The sequence below is a fragment of the Cupressus sempervirens genome, chromosome 7 (genome assembly GCF_028749045.1).
Source record: "Cupressus sempervirens isolate cs-2001-9-10 chromosome 7, ASM2874904v1, whole genome shotgun sequence".
Lineage (NCBI taxonomy): Eukaryota > Viridiplantae > Streptophyta > Pinopsida > Cupressales > Cupressaceae > Cupressus > Cupressus sempervirens.
The window spans coordinates 584,442,938-584,456,512 of record NC_143124.1 but is presented as its reverse complement, the minus strand read 5'-3'; the positions used below and the strand labels follow the sequence as shown (position 1 = coordinate 584,456,512).

The window sequence follows — 13,575 nt, the reverse complement described above, 5'->3', positions numbered from 1 at the left end:
GTGAGATTAACACATAGAAAGTATAGCCATTGAACCTTCACTATTATAGAAGTTAAGTGTGTCTAGGTTATCTGCTATTAGGATCCACTTGACAATTTCCTAGTTAGCCCACATGGGATCACATAGTATTGGCTAATGATGCACCTCCTTGCCGAACTTAAGACAGGGACATTACAATCTTCAATGTATTATTCATCCACTTCTTGATTGATCCCCATAATGTTATAAATGGGTTTTGATTCTTGAGGAATTTGGTCTCCCTCAATAAGTGCATTATGAGTACACAAAGCCCCTATTTCCCTAGTTAGTGAGTTATTCTTATTGTAGGGGAGTTCAACCTAAGATACATTATTCAAACTAGGTGAGAAGGTGACACTTCGCTATTGGATTGCTTCAAGTTATACCACAAAGTTAGTTCTTCTCTAACATCATTATGAATTGCTGAAATATCAGCTAGTTGGTTACCAAGAACATGCATCTTGGCCTCAAGTTTCCTACAAATCTCATCTTGATCTGGGTTAAGAACACGATTGAGAATCGGCGATAGATCTATAGAACCCTAATTAAGAGCTTGCAGGATAGGTGTGCACAGATTCATAGAACAATGTTCATTGTTTTATAAATTATCATGTAACTCAAGTGGTTCTTCATTTCGTTGATGGGTTGTACCATTTTCAACAAAAATTTCAAAAGCTTCTAACTCCAACAAATTGAAATCAGTGGCCGATATCAACAGAGGGAAGAGGTAATACTTTAAAAAGATTAAGTTGTCTTCATTAACCAGCCCTAGATACAATCTATGGAAAATGTCATAGCTACCCAATTCTGAAGACATTTTAAGAGTGTTCATTTTACAAAGAGGATTAGTATTAACTATAATCTTAAGTTCTCTAGTATCATATTCCGATTTTTCAAACCCTAGAAAGAAACCTAAGCTATTGCCTGTAATGTTCCTAACTACATTTAATCCCCGAATAGACGAATATTGTAACAGGATGGGTAAACAAGATGATGTACGGCTAGGTCCAAAGACTCTATGAGGCCGTACGGTGTTGTATCTGGGGCTGTACGGAGTTTTCTTATTGACCAAATGACAGCATATGGAGGTGAAGTGGCCGTACGTGGATAGTCACAAGTCGTACGGTGGCAAATGGGTAGCCGTACGATGGCAATTGGGATAGCCGTATGGTGCAGACCAGTTAGTTGTACGGTGGAGGATTACCAGGTTGAACGGTGTTTATAACAAGTACGATGATTATGATAGGTCATACAGTGATTCAAATGGAAGATTCGAATGCCCAAGTCGTACAAGGAGGTGAAGAACAACACGGATGGATGGATGGGAGAGGAATGATAGTACGGAAAACACATAATTGGGGACAGAAACACAATGTTGGTCATACAAACGCAGAATGTTGATGGAATCCACAAAACAATAGAGACTCAAAAATCGAAGTGCACAGAACAAAGAGTAGATCGAACAAATAGCTATTCGCAATATGATGGTGCTTCGACTTGCTAGATCCGACCAAAGTAATACATGGAATGACAGAATAGGGCGAGGGTTGAATCCCACTGAAACCGCAATAAGCCAAATAGGAAAGATCTATCACTTCCGAAATGGCAAACAATAGAGAACCCTAAACAGGAGTTCGCAGTACAGAGAAATATATTCCAAAGCATACCGACATACTTCCTACAAGCCGTGCTTAAATAACTATCGAGAAACCCTTCTGAGGGTGTACAAAGATAGCCGACGGCAACACAAACTTCGAAGACAAAAATAAAATGGGTCCAAGACACATTAAATCAATTGGCCCGTTACAAAAGTTTAATTTATTATTTATTTTATAACGGGAACATTACAGTCCTCCCGTCCCAAAATTTGCTTGTCCTCAAGCAAATACAATGCAAGGTGCTGGAGAATGTGCTCGCCTTCCCACATTGCGTCATCCAACGGTAGGTGTCACCAACATAGCAACTATTCCTTCACAGTGCAGTTCCGTAGGGTCTTTTCACGTACTTCAAGGATCTTGGCAGGTTCCAACATGAGCTTTCCTTCTTCATTGAGGGGCGGAACATCAGTAGCAACTGTGACATTTTTCCCTATGGCTTTCTTCAGGCAAGAAACTTGGAAGACATTATGAATGTGGCTCCCCTTGGAAAGTTCCAGTTCATATGCTACTTCACCAATGCGGTAGACCACGTGATAGGGACCATAAAATTATAGATTCAATATTTCCTTTCCTGTTCCCTTTAATGAAGATTGTCAGCATGGCTGGAGCTGGAGATAGACCAAATCCCCCACTTCAAAACTCCTCTCTATCTGATGTCTGTCGGCATACATCTTCTATTGATTTTGTGCCCGCTGTAGGTTTTCTTTCAAGCACCTCAGTATGTCCTGTCCTTCTTGAAGCTAGTCCCTCGCCCTTGGAGCACCACTGTCACCCAGAACTGTGTCAATGAAAGAGAGGGGTTCATACCAGTACAGAGCTTTGAATGGTGCCATCCCAATAGACATGTGATACGTGGTATTGTAGCAATATTCCCCCAGTGGATCCATTTTACCCACACTCATTGTTGTGTCGAGACAGTTCCAAAGGTAGCCTTCGAGCCATTTTCACAATCTCGGTTTGTCCGTCCATTTGCGGGTGGTAACTCATACTTGGTGATAACTCTGTCCCTGCCATCCAAAACAGTTATGTCTAGAAGATACTAACGAATCGTCCATCCCGATCACTGAGGATGTTTTGGGGTAACCCGTGCAGACAAAAGACTTCTCTAAAAAACAGATCAACAACTTGTGCAGCTTGAAGGTCCGAGGGGACGGCGAAGAAATGTGCATACTTTGTCAATCTATCAACCACCACGAAGATACAATCCTTTCCATTCACCTTGGGAAGACCTGTTATGAAGTACAATGATATACTTTTCCACTTATGTTCAAGAATTGGCAAAGGTCGTCGCAGCCCAGCAGGAAGAGTATGTTCGGACTTGTTCTGTTGGCAAACCGTACACTCTTACATACTACAACATGTCCCCTTTAAGTCCTTTCCATGAAAACCTCTCTCGAAGACTTCCGTAAGTTTTGAGGAAACCTGGGTGTCCAGCCAGAGGTGAGTCATGTACTTCCTTCAAAATTTCCTGCTTCAATTTGGATTTTGGCACCAAGTATATCCAGTCTTTTTAGTAGATGATATCATCCACCACTCTGTACCGATCATCGCAAGTGTTGCCATCTATTATTTCATAGGCAAATGTATTCTTGGAATATTCCACTAACAGATGTGCCTTCCAGACAGTTGAAATATGGTCTAGTGAGCAAATGGTGGGTTTCCTGCACAAGGCATTTGCAACTACATTGTTCTTCCCTTTCACATACTCAATGTCAAAATCAAAAGCTTGAACTTTGCTTACCCATTTTTGTTGTCGTTCATTACATTCCCATTGCTCTAGAAAATATCTCAAACTGTTGTAATCCGTACGAACGACAAACTTGGCACCTACCAGATACTGCTGGAACTTGGTTAGAGCATTTAAGATGGCCAACATTTCTTTGTCGTAGATGGAATATAGGCGTTCTGCTAGCATAAGCTTCCTGCTCTCATAAGCGATGCGGTGTCTATCTTGCATCAGTACCGCTCCAATGCCTTCCCCAAACGCATCGCACTCCAAAATGAACGGTCGAGTGAAATTAGGTAGTGCAAGTATGGGACAAGTGCTCATGGCCTCTTTCAGCTTATCAAAGGTGAGTTGTGCCTTTTTGTTCCACTCGAATGACCCCTTCTTCGTCAGATCCATTAAAGGTGTGCTGAGCTGAGAGAATCCTTTAATGAACCTCCTGTAGTAATTGCATAGTCTGAAGAATCCTCGCAAATTCGTGAGTGATTTTGGGGGAAGCCAGTCAAGGATAGCTTGAATCTTCTCCTGATGCATTTGAACTCCATATTTACCGACTACATGCCCCAAGTAAAATATTTCTGTCATACCAAATTCACATTTGGACTGCTTGGCGAACAAGGACTGTTCCTCCATGATACTTAGAACTTCATTCAGATGCTTTAGGTGCTCCTCCCATGTCCTGCTATAAATAAGAAGATCATCAAAGAATACCAATAAATACTTATGCAATTGCTTGTTGAAGATGCGGTTCATGCATGATTGAAATGTAGCAAGTGCATTGGTCAATCCGAACGGCATGACCAGAAACTCATAATGTTTGTAGTGACAACAGAAAGCCGTTTTCTCCACATCTTCCTCCCTCATGCAGATCTGATGGTATCCAAAACGAAGATCTATTTTTGATAAATAGACAGAGCCATGCACTTCATCCAGCAACTCATCTATCCTTGGAATGGAATATCTATTTATTGTTTTTTTGTTCAACGCGTAGTAGTCCACACACATGCGCATTTGTCCCGTCCTTCCTTTTGACCAAGACCACAGATGACGCGAATGGACTAGAACTGGGACGGATCCATCCTTTCTCTAGCAATTCTTGAATCATTCTTTCGATCTCATCTTTGAATTTCTTGGGATGGCGGTACGGTGTGGTTATGACTGGCTTTGCCCCTGATTCCAACTCGATAGTGTGTTCAAACCCTCAATGAGGTGGTATGCTAGGAGGAATATCCATGAAAACTTTATCATGTCTACTTAAAATATCCTGAAGCTTCATCATCCTGCAGAGGTGTTCAATGGTTCGACGCCCCTTTATAGATTCCACCGAGATAAGACAATGCGCAGCCCACGCAATGTTATCGTGCCGAAAGATTGCCTCCATCCGATGCGCAGTAACTTCCTTCGGGCCTTCATTTTCCATTCCTCAGAGGACAACCTTCTTTCCATCAACCACAAAAAGCAAATTCCATCCGTTTTAAACTCTGAGTGTATTCATCAAGGGATTCCATCCACTGTATGCCAAGAATAACTTCCATGCCGACCAGGTCCACTACGAAAAAGTCCTCAGTCACCGTGTGATTCGCCATTGTGATACTTAGTTGAGGAACAAGGTGCGTGCAGGGCAGAAAAGTCCCTCCGGCGACCTTAACCTAAAAGCCTGCGTTCACCTCCGTAGGTAGACCTCTTCGTTTTACCAAGGATGAGTTTATGAAATTTAGAGTAGCTCCGCTATCCAACATCACGATAACCCTGTGTCCTTGAAGGGTACCCCGCACACAAAAAACTATGCACTTCGGGCTACCAGCCAAGGCAATGGTTCCTCCACATTGTACCAAAGCAACAATTCTCTCCATATGGTTTAAACTGATGTTGGTGTCATTGTGGGGTTGGTTATCTTCGGCCGGCATTTCATCCTCTTCGTCCTAATCATCGAACACGACCTCAATCTAATGTATCTTCCCCTTTCCAAGGCATCGGTGGCCAAGCTCCCAAGGCCTCTTGCAATTGAAACACAATTTCTTTCTTCAAAGTTCCTGTCTGATAGCTTCATCCAACATCGGCTTCTTGGGCGGAGGTTTGTCCCTCGGAAACATCGACGGTTTAGGATGTAACTTCAAGAGGATGATGTCAATGACGATGCCATACTCCGTGCTTTATTGATTGCTTCTGACAGGGTGGCAAGATTGAACCCCTTTACCCAACCTTTCAGAGGTTCTGTCAGTTCATCCATGAAGAGCACTACCCGTCTTCTTTCAAAAATGCCTGTGACCAAAACAGTCTCTGAAATTTTGCAATGAACTGATCGATCGATCCAGTTTGTCTCAATTGTGCCAAATCTTTGAAATTGAGTTCCGAATCTTTACCATTAAATTGTTCTATCAATCTCTCCGTGAATTCCACATAAGTATTTATTTGATCACGCCCTAATGTGATGGTGTCGTGGTGCCACCATTCCTACGCAACTCTTTCCAAGTGCAGCACGGCAAATTTGATTTCTTCTTCTGGCATAGGATTCAACTGGAAGTAGGTATCGGCTTTCATTACCCACACTTGCATAGATATGGAACCGGATCCATCAAATGGAGACAGATTTACCTTACGCAACTTTCTTCTAAGATCATCATTAAAATATTCTTTGTTTCCGCCTCCTAAATATCTCATTCTCAAATCCGCGTAATCTTTGTAGGATATATCTTCTTCAAGGTTTGCATTCTTCCAGTCTTCTCTCATCTCTTCGAAGGTTGGTTGTCTCCCTCCATGTTGTGCCTCTGTCTGTGGTGGAAAAGTCAGCATGGAAGGTTGAGAGCATGCTAGCTAAGGGTTTGATTTACCCAACACCGAGCTCGCGCTGTGACCATTTTGTTCTCCAGATATTTTGTTTTCCACCAGCTTCTTGAGAGTTTCTCCCATGAGTCGCTGCGTATCAATGATTTGTGCCTGATTCTTAGAAAGTTCCCTCAGTAGTGCCACAAGTTCGACAACGGTCGGTTCTCATTCATCAACCATTCGATCAACGGAATGTATCCTTCTCTTCCGAATATAAACTCTTATTCATTGTCCACAAGCTGGCAGGATCGAAGTGCTCTGATACCACTGTAATGCTCCTAACTATGTTTAATCCCCGAATAGACAAATATTGTAATAGGATGGGTAAACAAGATGATGTACAGCTAGGTCCAAGGACTCTGTGAGGCCGTATGGTGTTGTATCTAGGATTGTATCGAGTTTTCTTACTGATCGAACAAAAGCGTATGGAGGTGAAGTGGTCATACGTGGATAGTCACAAGCCGTATGGTGGCAAAGGGGTAGCCGTACGGTGGCAATTGGGATAGCCGTACGGTGCAGAACAGTTAGCTGTACAGTTGAGGATTACCAAGCCATACGATGATTATTATAGGCCGTATGGTGATTCAAATGGAAGATTTGAATGCCCAAGCCGTACAAGGAGGTGAAGAATACCACAAATGGATGGATGGGCGAGGAATGAGTAGTACGAAAAACACACAGTTGGGGACGGAAACACAATGTTGCTCATACAAACGTGGAATGTTGATGGAATCCACAAAATAATAGACTCGAAAATAGAAGTGCACAAAACAAAGAGTAGATTGAACCAATAGTTATTCACAATATGATGGTGCTTCGACCTGCCAGATCTGAGAAAAGTAATACATGCAATGACAGAATAGGGTAAGGGTTGAATCCCACCGAAAACGCAATAAGTCAAATAGGGAAGATCTTTCACTTCTGAAATGGCGAACAATAGAGAACCCTAAACAGGAGTTCGTAGTACAGAGAAATATATTCCAAAGCATACCCACATACTTCCTACAAGCCGTGCTTAAATACCCGTCGAGAAACCCTTCTGAGGGTGTACAAAGAGCCAACGACGACACAAACTTCGAAGACAAAAATAAAATGGGTCTGAGACACATTAAATCAATCGACCCATTACAAAAGTTTTATTTATTATTTATTTTATAACGGGAACATTACATTGCCAATGATATAAATTAGCACATCTCAATTCCTAAGTTCTGTTGGTGGATAAACAAGGCTAAACCAACAAGGGTTTGTGATCGACTTGTATGAAAATGCACCAATATGTGAAAATTGGTCGAAGAAATTAAATGCATACCCATTAAAAATGAGATTGATACTAGATAAAGGTATTCTTTCAAAGCCACAGATCTGCACTTAATTAATATGATATTTTTCCTAGGTGAGAAATACTTAGCTAATCGTGGAATGAGGTATTCTACCATTGCTCCATCTGTACCATTTTCCAAATCGGCCCTCCCCACATAGCCAGCAATCCTTCATTCTTGAGTTTTTCATCAACATGCTTTAACATTTTTGATTGAAGAGTGGCCTTCAAAACCATAGTTTTTGGAGGATTTGTCTCTCTGATTTTTTGAGAATACCCTATGCTACTATTGCCAATGTCCTCCAAGTGGTTCTCTTGTCAAATGGGTGGCTATCAATAGGAGGATGTAATGTCCCCTTTTTTAGCAGATTCCTGCAATTGGCCAAGTCAGTTCACCATAGCGACCCCGTGAGCTGACAGGGTGTTTTGGGGATCTCAGTTGTGGATTTACTATTTTTAGTAAGTCTATTTTTTAGTAGTTTCTATTTTTGGCAGTGCAGTGGGTGGTTGGGCAGTTGGTTGTCACCTGCAGTTAATCAGGTTAATAATTGCATGAGCTCTTACTTATTTATTAATCATTGAGTTGCATTATTATACTAATATTTATATTAGTATAATAATGACTAGAGATATTTCTACAGAGCAAGCTGAAAAGTTTTTAGTGTTAGAGTTCTTTTGGGAAACTCCCACAATTTCTGAACTGGAGTTTTAAGGAAACTTTAGCCAATAAGAGCTTATAAATGAGAGTCCATTTCATTGGGAAAGACACACTTGAAAATTTTATTTTATTTTGTGCCTTCGTGGCTTTTTCCTGAGTTCTGAATGGTGAGCCCTTGCTGAAGTACAAGGGTCTTTGAGATTCTGAAGATTGTTTGGAGTCACTGCTGATGTATAGTGGTCTCATTGGATAGATCTCTCAACTATGTTTTTCTGTGACTGGGGGGATTGGTTTCTTAATTCTGAGAATTCTGAGTGTTGTACAAATTATTGCTGATTTATAATAATTTGCTACTTTACTCCTATTGTATTGCCTATGTCTAAGGAGAAGCTTCTATTGGTGTTTGCATTTGAATTAATGTAAGGATTAATTGTGGTTTCCATTGCAATTCTGGAGCTGGATTCTGGAAGTGCGATGTGTGCAATTGAATTACAGTGATTAACTAGAGAAACCATGTGGGGGTTTAGAGGCCTGGATTATTGTTGGCACCAAAATTCCAGTACTCGTGGGTTGCAGATTGAAGTCACCAAGCCATTTCTACCACCTACGAAATCATTTGCTGCTCCTGTGTTATATTTTCCTTGGTCTGCGATTTGTTTGCATGCCCTGCAATTTGTCTCATAGGCATTGCCAGGCTGGGCGCTTCATTACAGGTAGTGTTTGATCAATTTCTGGGCTGTGTTTGGTTTATATCTGACCTTCTGTGCATAATCAGTGGACCTGCGGCTTGGTATGGGAGGACACAGCTAGTGGATAAGGGAGTTGTGACCTGTGTTTGAGGTTGGAAGGGTCTGCATTCACACTCATGCCAGAATTTTAGTCAAGTACATGCCAGTATTTGGGACGGCAGACTTTTTGGAGCAGTTAATCTCTGCATTATTATCCTGCAATAATCTAATCAGCCAAAAAATTTGTTGGCGCAAATCAGTTTCTTGTACCGGTTTCAGAATTTTTTGTAATGAGAGTGCAATCCATTTGATTTTTCAATTCTAGTTATTGTGATTCAGTAATTGAAGTCATTTCATATTTGAGGCCTTATCCATTCTCAAAAGTTCAAAAACATATATATATTCAAAATTCTAAAATCTGAAAGAGAAACACAAAAATGAGAAACATTTTTCATTTTCAATCAGCAAATAAGTATAAGACCAGAAAGGGGTTTCTACAGAGGAGATGAAACCTTATTAGAGCCGAGCTTAATACAATTGATGTCAGTAGCAAAAATAAGCTGCGAACTAGCAAAGGGAATGGCCCAGATGCCCGCAAACTTCCATGGTTAGAGGTTATTGCAGAAAGAACCCTATCTCAGTTCCTCGCATTTGACGTTCGATATTTTGGAAACCTGGGGCGAGTCTCTCTATTCAAGATTTGGAGATTATTTTGGACAATTTGATACCCTAGACCTCTTTGCCTTTGGAATTTAGGGAAAGCCATAGAGGGTTTATCATGAATAGTGCTCACCCTACAAATCCTCTATCTAGTTCTTATGCTAATAACCAAATGTCAATTCCCTACTTCATCACTGCTAGACGATTGTTGTTCAAGTAATGGAATTTCGATGATTTGCATGTTTGCATAAGAGCTGAATTTTTTCAAATCAGAATAGATGGGTCAATAAAAATCATGTTTTACTTTATTAATCTAAAACAATAATAATATAATTTATTATAACTTTAATAGTACAATATATTATTGATATAGTAATAGTTAACAAGATATTAAAAATAGTACTATAGTAGAATATTTAATAATTATATATATATATATATATATATATATATCAAATATCAAATATAATCCGTATAAGCCAATATGAAATATCAAATGATAAGATATTAAAGGATTATTGACAGGTCAAGTTAATAGAACCGACACGACTATTAGAAGTCTTTGCCTAGAGACACAAATATAAGTATGAAGACCGCAAGCTAAACAAAGGGGATGGTTAGGCATTCAACAATCAATATCAATGCAGATGAGTAACAAAGCAAAAGGACACAGGATAAACAATAGACGATCAGCAAAACCCATCCAAATGGGGAGCATTTGGAGGCAGCGTTAGAACAACTGAAGGCAACAAAGTCAAAGATGTAACTAGATTCAGTGTTTTCCCAGAGGAAATCAATATTTCCAAGCTAGTGACCCATGCTCAGACAAAATCAGTTGTTGCAGGCATCCAATCATCAAATAGGAGGGAAGGATACACTGCAGAACCAGAGAAAATTTCATGCAGAGAGCATCCAATCAGCAAAGTGTAGAGAGAAAAAAATCTTACGGTATTGATATCAATAGCATATATTCTGAGAATTTTCTGAGTTGCGAACCCTTGAAAATAGAGGCAAAATCATGCTCTTGTTTCTTACATCATTATCCAGTGTTCCTCCTAGTGTCGTAATTAAGCTGGATACATAGCATTGACTCATGTGAAGGAATTACAGGTATAAAGGAGTATTGCTGATTTGTCCTCCTAGAGTGGGGAATAGAACAAGATACATCCATTTAACATCCACTAAAGATGAGTTCATACACAACGATTGAGGTCAACAAGACACCTTGATATGAGGCTGGAATGAAAGAGGAAAATTAGAGATAAATATAGAATCATAAAATAGAGATACTTATAAATTCGTTTGATACTAGTCATTGATGAATTTTGAAAGCAATTTTGAAAGCCAAATCCCTTCAATGAACAAGAAAATCAGTCTCCATCCAATACAATCACCGAATCAGAATTTTAATGTCCAATCAGACATAAATATACAGTCGTGTCAGCATTGGAAATATAATCAGACTTTAGAAATAGATATATATACAGTCAGCAATCAGCAAAGACAACTAATAGTCAGTGAGGAACACATAACTATAAGTATATCAGGTCTGTAAATAAGAACGAAACCATAGTTAACAGAGAAGACAAGACACTCTATTAATGATTAAGAGTCGCAACTCTCAGTTGAGAGCATATATAAGGCAGATCTAAATTAATTAGTTCTCATCATTGCTTATTTATTCTTTTTACATCCTTGTTGATTTACTCAAAGTGAGCATTTGTCGTAGAACCAATTGCATGTATCTAAAGAAAGAAATTAGAAAGAGTACCATTTTTACAAGTTTATAAAGACAAGTTGAACAACACTATTTATTTCTTTCATCAAGGAGCATTAGCAGAACAGAGAATATAAAACACTTATACTGATCACGAACAAATTTCATTGTCTACTCCAAGTCCAATAATGGGATTCATGCATAAAGCCTCTTGAATTTAAGGAAATCAGTCCCAATTATTCAAATATTGGATAAGGGACATTACAATTTTCAAAGGGGCAACTCAAATATTATTATAGTTAAAAGGTATTTTCAAATACCTGAAGGGGAAAGTAATTTAAAATAAAAATATAATAGAGGGAACAGAATAAAGCACTTATAAAAGATAAATCAATGCTCACATCAAATCATCGTTTATCATAATTTTGAATTCACATTCAAGCATGAAAACCTTTGATTAGCAATTTCCAAGGGACAGAAACCCTTTTAGGATCTCTTTGATTTTGAAGACAAATGACTCATTTTCAAAAGGGCTGTGATTATTTTTCAGTAGGAAAATGACTTAGATTTTCAAGCAAATTCAATATCAACAACATTAATGAAAGTCTAAATTCATTCATATACTGCTGGTTTTCAATATTATTCTTATTGTGAGAGATTTCTTCATTTATCCTATCAATTAATTGTGTGAGATTTAAATATATTTTCTAAACTATGCCAATCTTTATTGCTCAGAGTATTTTATATATTATTTTCTGTCATAGCAGCAAATACAAATGTTTTCTTTATAAAAGGTTGTCATACAATTTTAGATGACATAGTTAAGTCCTAAGACATCAGACCTTAAGCTGAGTTCAACTGCAAAAGGCTGTTCTACCACCAATTGATTTCATTGTAGCAATCTTTAATGTGGTTGAGGATAGCCAATTATGCCAATTCATATACATAATTGGCTATCTTACCAATGATAGATAGCCACATGCTTTTCCTCCATACATATTATGTGACATGATTTGTGTTGGCATTCATAGAGCTTAGAACTCTCTGATACAAATTGATATTTCAATTTTCTTTAAGAACTATCTTTCAAAAATTATAAAGGGTTTCTGAACTTTATTGTTGCTGGGTAAAATATTAATTTCAGAAGAGCGTTCTTTAGATACTGTTGATGAAATGATTATTTATTTGTAGATAAACTTGGGTTTATATATTTGTTGATATTTTGGTTTAGTGCAAAATTTATGGTTAGATCCTGAGAGTATTTCATTACTATACTAATAAATTTTGGTGAATAAAAATGATACCATTTTCTGGTTTACATTATATCGGTTTAATTAGAAAAAGAAAACATGGAATAGTGTGTTTTCATTGAAGCTTTTTATAAATTGAACAAAATTCAACAAATTGCATTTTGCCAGCATATTTATTTACCTAGGGTTTGATTGAACAATTTTGCATTTACCTTTAGCATTTTCTTCCAATCATTTTAGTAATTAAGAGAAAACAGAAACAAAAAAAATCATATGTTACCTAAAATTTATAAAACGGCACATTTCATACTAAGCAAGATCACTGAAGAAACTAATAAGATGTTGAAAACTGTCAATGCTAATCTTCTCTCGGAAAAGGCAATAAGATAGATCACTGATATCATTCAAGATCATGAAGGGTTAACTACACTAGCTAAGAAGAACAGGAGCAGAGTCAAATCTCCACTTAAGCAAACATATGAAGTACGACTTCTTCAAGCACACTATTTGAGTACCAAGCTTCGATCTCTGCAAAGGCATGGCTCCCTGACACCACAAATAAGAAAAATCTTTATTGCTTTCCTATCTCGACAGCCCTTCATGGTAATAATCAATCAATAGCCATGCCAGAAACTCTTATTGGATTACCATTTGCCTCCTTATGGAAAATAAAGATTTTTTGAGAAAGGCAGTAGCAATATTACTAAACATTTGACATACATCATCAGGTATCGACTATAGTACTTGTTTGAAAAGTCTTGCAATTATGTCTGTAATAAAGTTGAGCATAGTGGGAGTGTAAGAGCCATATTTACTTCACATGCTTCCTAGTATCCTATTATTATGTATTTTTGCACCAGTCAATGTTTCTGATCTGGATATCCTATATTTTTCTCAAGGCATAAAAAGTTAGTAGTGGTACACCCGTCTGGTATGTATAAATTATTGTACATCTAATGTCGTTGTAGTCTTCTCTTAAAAATGTTAAATTGATTAATTGTCTACAATTGTAT

General features: G+C 38.3%; 1 protein-coding gene across 7 annotated transcripts in view; it reads right to left on the bottom strand.

The window, feature by feature from the left end:
- Window positions 1-13,575, bottom strand: part of GCP1 (glycoprotease 1) — a 263,036-nt gene that overhangs the window by 107,272 nt on the left and 142,189 nt on the right. The window lies entirely within an intron of this gene.